Source organism: Pinus tabuliformis, chromosome 9 (genome assembly GCF_031772625.1).
Source record: "Pinus tabuliformis cultivar Carrire ecotype Pingquan chromosome 9, CPIR1, whole genome shotgun sequence".
Taxonomy (NCBI): domain Eukaryota; kingdom Viridiplantae; phylum Streptophyta; class Pinopsida; order Pinales; family Pinaceae; genus Pinus; species Pinus tabuliformis.
In genome coordinates this window covers 1,277,364,612-1,277,374,123 of record NC_142307.1, presented here as the reverse complement: position 1 = coordinate 1,277,374,123, position 9,512 = coordinate 1,277,364,612, and the positions used below count along the sequence as shown (strand labels likewise).

The window sequence follows — 9,512 nt, the reverse complement described above, 5'->3', positions numbered from 1 at the left end:
AGTGAAAGTGCTTCATTATCTTTCTTAATAAGTTCCTTAAGAGATTTTTTATCATCATCACTCAATGCTTTGAATTCATCAGGAGAAGGCATAGTATATCCATCAATTACAAGTTCCCATAAATCTTTAGTGATGAATATAGGTTGCATGCATTTGCTCCAATAAAAATAGTTTGTGCTAACAAGTTTAGGCAACACAATAGTGCTTGTAGCCATTAGAGAATAAGAAAGAATCAAAAAGTGAAAATGCACAAAAGAGCACAATATGTCCCACCTCTACTTATGACAAGAACCAATATTCCAGAAATTGAAACTCAACCACCACCACAAAATATCTATTTTTTATTAATTTTTTAGTAAAATAAATATGTCTCAATGCAATTCAAACAAAAATAAACACTTTATAAATATTTATGCTCCAATAAATGTAAAAAAAATAATATAATCTCATATACAAACTCAAATTTTACTCTACTTGGACTCTCATTCTCTCTCATAGCACTAAACACTTGTTCTCTCTCCATAAATTTTCAACCCGAAACAAACTTTTACATGCATCTCCACTAAGTCTTTCTCCTTAAAAATAATACACAGTAAATATATCCATTTAAAAATTTATATGGTAGTAACTCAACGTAACTTCACACCTTTTAAAGGTTTACCCAATTATTACGTCGTAAGGCGTTTCCCTTTGAAATCAACTTTCCTCTTGCCTTACCTGTCCTGCTATGATCCGTCTGATTTCATGTTAGATGATTAAAATATTTACAACCATTAGATTAAGTTCTTGTTATAACTGAAACTATCCCTATCTTACCTTCCTTGAAACCATATAAATAACGACTTCCGTAGGTTTTATGAAACACTGTTCTATGAATCCATGCCCGCTTTCTTGAATCTGCTCATAAATTTCAATCGTCCAAGATTTTGCTTGAATCTCCTGGCCATTGTGCAGTTCAATTTTCCAATCGTCCACAATCTTGCTTGAATCTCCTGGCCATTGTGCAGGTAAATTTCAAATCGCAAGGGCATAAATTTCAAAATGGACTGTGTAGTCTTGATTTTTTTTAGTTTTCAATGATTTTGGGTTTTAACTGCGAGGACTTCCGTGACGAAAAACTGGAAATTTCCAGGATTTCTATGACAAGAAACTAGAAATTGCAGAGGTTTCTCAATTTATGCACGATCTTGGATGAAATCTGTTGGACACTGTGCAGGTAAATTTCAAAATGGAGGGGTAATCTCGTTACGCCATAAAGCGTTTCCCTTTGAAATCAACTTTCCTCTTGCCTTACCTATCCTGCTATGATCCGTCTGATTTCAAGTCAGAATATTAAAATATTTACAACCATTAGATTATGTTCTTGTTATAACTGAAACTATCCCTATCTTACCTTCCTTGAAACCATATAAATAACGACTTCCGTAGGTTTTATGAAACACTGTTCTACGAATCCATGTCCGCTTTCTTGAATCTGCTCATAAATTTCAATCGTCCAGGATCTTGCTTGAATCTCCTGGCCATTGTGCAGTTCAATCGTCCAATCGTCCACGATCTTGCTTGAATCTCCTGGCCATTGTGTAGGTAAATTTCAAATCGCAAGGGCATAAATTTCAAAATGGACTGTGTAGTCTTGATTGTTTTTAGTTTTCAATGATTTTGGGTTTTAACTGCGAGGACTTCCGTGACGGAAAACTGGAAATTGCCAGGATTTCTATGACAAAAAACTAGAAATTGCAGAGGTTTCTCAGTTTATGCACGATCTTGGATGAAATCTGTTGGACACTGTGCAGGTAAATTTCAAAATGGAGTGGGTAATCTCGAAACGACTGTTTTTAGTTCCCGCCCTCCATATACCACAATGCTTCTTTTTAAGAAACCCTAATGTCCAAAGTTGATCTTCCTCCCACCATTTGAAGGGGACTGTACTGCTAGTATGGCATGAATGCCCATGTCACTGTGTTGAGTAATTATTTCAAGGTACGAGACCTTGCATCAAGTTTATGGCCCCCATAAGCAAGATTCCTCTCTTCTCCTTCAATGGGCCTACCTGTGGCGACCAGATCTTGTGCCTCCGGCTGTGGCTGTAGCTCAAACTCTCGTGTTTGTTCAACCCTCTGGTTTGGCTTTTGCCCAGATCTGGCTTGGTTTTGGATTCAGATTCCTCCAGTCGGTGCTACATGCATTGACCACAACATTTTTCTCCATTGTTGGTCTTCTTCTTGCAGCAGGTGCTGCATCCTCCCAACGGCAGCGCCCCATTTACCTTCGTGCATATGGTAAAAATGATCTCCGGGAAACCCTTTATGGGCTACTCTGCTACAGGAGTGGCATTAATGTCCATATTTAATAATTAGTTACAGGTATGATTACAGATCAGACCTTCCTTCTTTAGTTGATGGCCCCATCAACTGGATCTTTATCTTTACTTTCCACATGCTTAATCTGGGTCCTGTGGGTTTCAGATCTTGTCGCTTGGCTTTGGCTCTTGCTCAAACTTCTGCTCTAGCTATATTCAGACTCTCAGGCTTTAACTCTGACTTGGTTTTGGCTCTAGCTTCACGGGTTGAATCTGAGAAAGAGCCTCCTACATAGTTCTCTACATTTCTTTTAACAAACCCTTCTAGACATATATGACTCTTATTCACAACTGATTATTTTGTCTTTTGGATATTTATATGACTTCTTCTTAGATAAAGTGCAAATCAAGCTAAACAAATGTTTAGATAGAGTGCAAATCAAACTAAATAAATGTTCAAATAATGTTGTTCTAAATTGTCCTTTTTCAACCGAGATGCTTATGGTGCCTCTACCTCATAATTTACAGACAGTCATACAAACACACATTTGGAGTGATTCTGAAGACCTCGCACCAGTAGCAATGTATCTCATGTTTTATATCAATGAAAATGGAGAGAAAGTCTAGACGTTAAAGGTAAGTTTCATTTTTTAAGCCCTCTGGCTTCTTCTTTGAGAGAAAGTCTACACGTTAAAGTAGAATCCTTCGCTTCCATTCACAATAGTTATATGGCGTGAAAGGTGCAGGAGGTGGAAACTCCATTTTTTTTGGTATCACCAGTCTTTAGTACCTTAATCAAGACCTATAATGTTGAATATAGGTCTAGGATTTTCAATTTTTGTACCAAGTTGTCCTTTTGATTACTATCAATCTTGTTGCTTTAGTACTAAATCAGTCATTTTTCTGTTAGGCCATAATGTTAGCACTCCTGTTATAAATGATTCTTCCAAATACCCTTCCTGTTTCAACAAAACTGGCAGTAGCAGGCTTTAGTAAAAAAGATTCTTGGATAGAGCAATACACATCGCAGTATAAAACCTCTTCCTGGTCATCATGGCAACAATTGTCATCTTAGCTCAGGCAGCCTTTCACTCAGCATACTTAAGTACATTAATCATGACACAGCCAACAATCTTACTATAGTCAATGGCATCATTATGAGCTCAACATAGCCATGGCAAGTTAAACATCAGTTTATTAATGAACCCTTGAACAGCAACAAGCACAAACTCGCTACAACAAAAGTCTAAAGATCAATTTAGAATGGGGCTCAGGTTTTGTTTCAAAATATTCGATTTTATGCCACGGCTTCAATAATGCCACAGAGTTTAGAATTAACTCAATTTAGAATGGGGCTCGGGTTTTGTTTCAAAATATTCGATTTTATGCCATGGCTTCAATAATGCCACAGAATTTAGAATTAACTCAGGATTTGCTTCAGGTCTTCTAGGGCTTACAAACCCGAAGCCCAAAATTTCATCAGACTTGACATGTGCAAATTTATCCTGCTGTAGTCAATATTGGATGCCATCATATCATTTCAAACCTCTCATTGATCACCTGGAATTTGTTGCATAGATAGTGAACAAGAGTTTGACTTTGTGTCAATTGTAGGTCTTTTCTCCAAATATCATAAGAGATCCTCAGACTTCCCTCAGAGGCAGGCCTAAACAAGCCCTCTGTAATCTACACATTTAGATCCTCAGATGAACCATTAGCTTATGAAAAATTCCTTTAGTACATAGATTACAACATGCAGCAAGTAGAAGATATAATCCACAAATGTTATCTGTGTGTCCTCTGATATAATCCTTGAAGCTAAAGGCAATCAATGGTGAAACAATTTTCATCAACAGGGATGCAAAAGATTTCAAATCCTCTTAGACAATTTAACTTGTATCACCACTCTCCTAGTTTGGTACAGGCTCTGACCTGCTCATGGCCAAGATTTTGCACAACAGCTTATGTCATTATCATTCGTAAGCAGCTAGAGATTTATGGAATCCAAATTAAGAATTCAATGTCAACATCCTCCTCCCAAAGGATCCCTATTGGAAAAACAATTTAGAAGTTCATCAGTAACAAAAGGATTTTAAGAATGCTTATAAGTATGTTGATGATATCCTTGGTCCAATTATTAAGAACTTCACTAGCTATTTCACAGGCCTTCGCACCTCTTGGCCACTTCTGAGGCTGCTCGGCCTCTGTTCAATCAGTCCTGAGGCCTTCCTGAGGTCAATCCTGAGACCTATCAGCCCTTTGCCACAGTCTTTGGATGCAACTTCATGCTAGTTTGTGTTTAAGATGTGTTTTGATGCTTTTTTACTTTGCACAAGTTGTAGATGTTGAATTGGGGTTTAAATTTAAATATATTGTTTAAGAGGTTATGATTAGATAGAGAATTAATTATTATTATTGGCTTATATACGATACTTTTGCACATTTATTTGTAGGCTAAACATTTGTGATTTTTCAAAGAAAAAAAACCTCCTAACTTCCATTAATCAAAATAAAAGTAAATACATTTGCAGTAGTGACAGATCTTATGTCCATGTAACTCTATGTTCTAGATAAGTCTCAGTAGAAACTCAGAAGATTTTATAATTTTGGATCTTAATCACTATGTATCTACTAGCGTCTTTAAAGGTCTATAACATCATTACAGATTTCTTACCTCTCTAACTTTCCTTCTCCGCGATATTGTTATATTATTTCCCATACATTCTTCAAAAATAAAAGAAAATAAACAGAAAACTTGAAAAGACATATGAGGATCGTTCTCAGTGAACAGTCAATGATGTCCTTAATAATTAAAACTCCATGTGCTGATGAGGATGCCATTGTCAAAAGCGATGAAGAAGATCTTTCTCGGTGCTTGGAAACAACTCTTCTTAGAGAGAAAATCTGCCTTTTGGTTCTGTTCTCTGAACGTATGACTGAAAGTCACTTTCTAGAAGGATCCCATGAAAGATCTGATGCGTAGCATCCAGAAGATAAGGGAAGGTTGCCCAAAAGTGGATCTCTGTACCCAATCCAGAATCACTTTGGGGTTCCCAAAACTGATAAATCCTCTATAGCTAGCCAGTTAGCAAATAGGAGTGCCCCCCAAAGAGCTAATCATGATGCTCTTTTATTAGTCCATATACCACTATTCCAACAAAATTGAAAGTAGTTGCCATGCTTTTATACAAGAAAAACCGCCCTGCCACAGATCTTGTTAGTAGAAGCTCCTTAAAAAAAATCATCTGGATTTTGTGACCAAATCTCTTTATATTGGATTTGTCTCGAGTTAACCTTCTCTTTTGTTGGCCCTATTTCCATAAAATATGCAGAGATCTTTAAACAGGTGCCTCTTGTATCTGGGGTAGTCTCTTTCAAATATCTTCTCGTTCCTACTTTTCCATATGCCCATAGAATATAGAAGGGTAATGTTCGAAATGTCCTGTTCTCCTCAACCCACAGAGAAATGCACCTATCTATGGAGCTCGAATGCTATGCTTCTTGTAGGTTAAGAGTGTAATACTCCTCTCCAAATCGAGACTGCAAATGGGCATGTCAGAAAGAGATGATCCACGTCTTCTGCATTTTTTTCATAAAACACCTGTTAGGACCTTGGAAGCCTCTTTTGAGGAGATTATACTTACATGCACTCCTGTTATAAATGATTCTTCCAAATACCCTTCCTGTTTCAACAAAACTGGAAGTAGCAGGCTTTAGTAAAAAAGATTCTTGGATAGAGCAATACACATCGCAATATAAAACCTCTTCCTGGTCATCATGGCAATAGTTGTCATCTTAGCTCAGGCAGCCTTTCACTCAGCATACTTAAGTACATTAATCATGACACAACCAACAATCTTACTATAGTCAATGGCATCATTATGAGCTCAACATAGCCATGGCAAGTTAAACATCAGTTTATTAATGAACCCTTGAACAACAACAAGCACAAATTAAGAATTCAATGTCAACATCCTCCTCCCAAAGGATCCCTATTGGAAAAACAATTTAGAAGTTCATCAGTAACAAAAGGATTTTAAGATTGCTTATAATTGATGATATCCTTGGTCTAATTATTAAGAACTTCACTAGCTATTTCACAGGCCTTTGCACCTCTTGGCCACTTCTGAGGCTGCTCGGCCTCTGTTCAATCAGTCCTGAGGCCTTCCTGAGGTCAATCCTGAGACCTATCGGCCCTTTGTCACAGTCTTCTAAGGCCTTAGACAGAATTTTGGTCTCTCTTTGTCCTGGTCAAAAGCATTGTTGACAGAACTTGGACTAGAACTTTATTAAGGCTGCTTTTTTACCATCCCTCTGATACCATGTTGATCTCTTAAACAAGTTCTTAACCATAATGCAATAATGACAGTAGGATCATAAAGAGACAGCCAAGCACTTAGCGTACAAAGAGACACAAAATTTTCACCTGGGAAGCCCAAACTTGAGAGAAAACCCAACAATCTTTTCTAGGAGAAATTCTTCAGTTCAACAAAGGTACATTTTAATATTCACAAGTCAACCTAGGTCAACTTAGACAATAATTATGGATCTGAACAAAACAGACCTCAGAACTCAATCTAGGCAGTAGATCTAGTTTCGGTCCCTTCTGTTTACAGACTGAGGTTCTTGGCCTCCTCTAGGGCTTCAACCCTCCATAGAAAAAAAAGGTCTTGGATCTTCTAGGGATTCTGCCCTTCAACAAAGATAAAATATCTTTACAGAGATAAGATCCTTCTTGAACTTCACTCCATCCACAGAAAAAAGATTTTGGTCTTTCTTCCACAGAAACAAGGTCTCCATATCTGAGTCCATTCAGCCTCTTACAAGCAGAAACCCGTCGCTCTTAAACTTTGCTACCCAGATTTCTTGTTTTAATGCTTTTCTGATCAAGCTTGAAACCTGGATACTAGATAGTCATGTATGTTGCTCAGCATAAATTACGCAGAGATTGATATTTAAATGACCTTTGGTTGAAAGCATGTTGTCTTATGTGTGGAGTTTGCTTCCACACTATTGCTAGGAAGTAGATATGAAGGGATACTAATGAGTGCTTTTATATTCTATATTCAATGCAATGTAGCGTAAACTAACTTACATGTTGAGTCACACATTAATTTAATGTGTTTTTTTCTTGCAGAAGGATTCCCCCGTAGGGTCTCCAACACAGTCAGCCCACCCTGGTATGTCTCCTTTATTTTTATGATAATACTACTTTATTTGATGTCATGTCATTAATATGTGAGGATAGCATTGCTGCATTGATGTTTTTAAAATCTTTTATCTCATGAGGTTTCTTGTGTTACAGCACGGTTTTCTCCAGATGATAAATACTCAAAGCATCGCACTTTGCTGAAGAAGCGCTTTGGCTTACTGCCAACGCAGCAACCCCCACCCACCTATTGACAATTGAATATTCAGAGTTTTTATGTCTCTGCTAGACAAAGGAAGGGTGGTTAGAGGTTACAGGGTTAACATTAATTATTCATTTTGTTTACTCTGTAGTCTTTGCCCTGCCTTTTTGGATGCAACTTCATGCTAGTTTGTGTTTAAGATGTATTTTGATGCTTTTTTACTTTGCACAAGTTGTAGATGTTGAATTGGGGTTTAAATTTAAATATATTGTTTAAGAGGTTATGATTAGATAGAGAATTAATTATTATTATTGGCTTATATACGATACTTTTGCACATTTATTTGTAGGCTAAACATTTGTGATTTTTCAGAGAAAAAAAACCTCCTAACTTCCATTAATCAAAATAAAAGTAAATACATTTGCAGTAGTGACAGATCTTATGTCCATGTAACTCTATGTTCTAGATAAGTCTCAGTAGAAACTCAGAAGATTTTATAATTTTGGATCTTAATCACTATGTATCTACTAGCGTCTCTAAAGGTCTATAACATCATTACAGATTTCTTACCTCTCTAACTTTCCTTCTCAGCGACATTGTTATATTATTTCCCATACATTCTTCAAAAAGAAAAGAAAATAAACAGAAAACTTGAAAAGACATATGAGGATCGTTCTCAGTGAACAGTCAGTGATGTCCTTAATAATTAAAACTCCATGTGCTGATGAGGATGCCATTGTCAAAAGTGGTGAAGAAGATCTTTCTCGGTGCTTGGAAACAACTCTTCTTAGAGAGAAAATCTACCTCTTGGTTCTGTTCTTTAAATATATGACTGAAAGTCACTTTCTAGAAGGATCCCATGAAAGATCTGATGCGTAGCATCCAAAAGATAAGGGAAGGTTGCCCAAAAGTGGATCTCTGTACCCAATCCAGAATCACTTTGGGGTTCCCAAAATTGATAAATCCTCTATAGCTAGCCAGTTAGCAAATAGGAGTGCCCCCCAAAGAGCTAATCACAATGCTCTTTTATTAGTCCATGTACCACTATTCCAACAAAATTGAAAGTAGTTGCCAGGCTTTTATACAAGAAAAACCCCCTGCCACAGATCCTGTTAGTAGAAGCTCCTTAAAAAAAATCATCTGGATTTTGTGACCAAATCTCTTTATATTGGATTTGTCTCGAGTTAACCTTCTCTTTTGTTGGCCCTATTTCCATAAAATATGCAGAGATCTTTAAACATGTGCCTCTTGTATATGGGGTAGTCTCTTTCAAATATCTTCTCGTTCTTACTTTTCCATATGCCCACAGAATATAGAAGGGTAATGTTCGAAATGTCCTGTTCTCCTCAACCCACAAAGAAATGCACCTATCTATGGAGCTCGAATGTTATGCTGCTTGTAGGTTAAGAGTGTAATACTCCTTTCCAAATCGAGATTACGAATGGGCATGTCAGAAAGATATGACCCACGTCTTCTGCATTTTTTTCATAAAACACCTGTTAGGACCTTGGAAGCCTCTTTTGAGGAGATTATCCCATGTAAGTATCCTGTTATATGACTCTTATTCACAACTAATTATTTTGTCTTTTGGATATTTATATGACTTCTTCTTAGATAAAGTGCAAATCAAGCTAAACAAATGTTTAGATAGAGTGCAAATCAAACTAAACAAATGTTCAAATAATGTTGTTCTAAATTGTCCTTTTCAGCATTCAACTGAGATGCTTCTGCCTCTGCCTCTGCCTTCTGTTGAAGATCTTTCTGCAAAACTATCAATTGTTCCATATCTTGTGTTTTTTATTCTTGTTCTAGCAACCTCCACTGGGTGTTAAAATTTTACCTTTGTTACTCTAAACATGTTC

At 36.8% G+C, this 9,512-nt stretch overlaps 1 pseudogene across 1 annotated transcript; it reads left to right on the top strand.

Moving 5' to 3' along the window:
* The first annotated feature begins 2,866 nt into the window (after positions 1 to 2,866).
* Positions 2,867 to 7,961, top strand: LOC149153218 (H/ACA ribonucleoprotein complex subunit 3-like protein; annotated as a pseudogene). Its single transcript, XR_016262757.1, has 3 exons — positions 2,867 to 2,935; positions 7,437 to 7,479; positions 7,605 to 7,961. The product of XR_016262757.1 is annotated as an H/ACA ribonucleoprotein complex subunit 3-like protein (transcript).
* Positions 7,962 to 9,512: the final 1,551 nt, after the last annotated feature.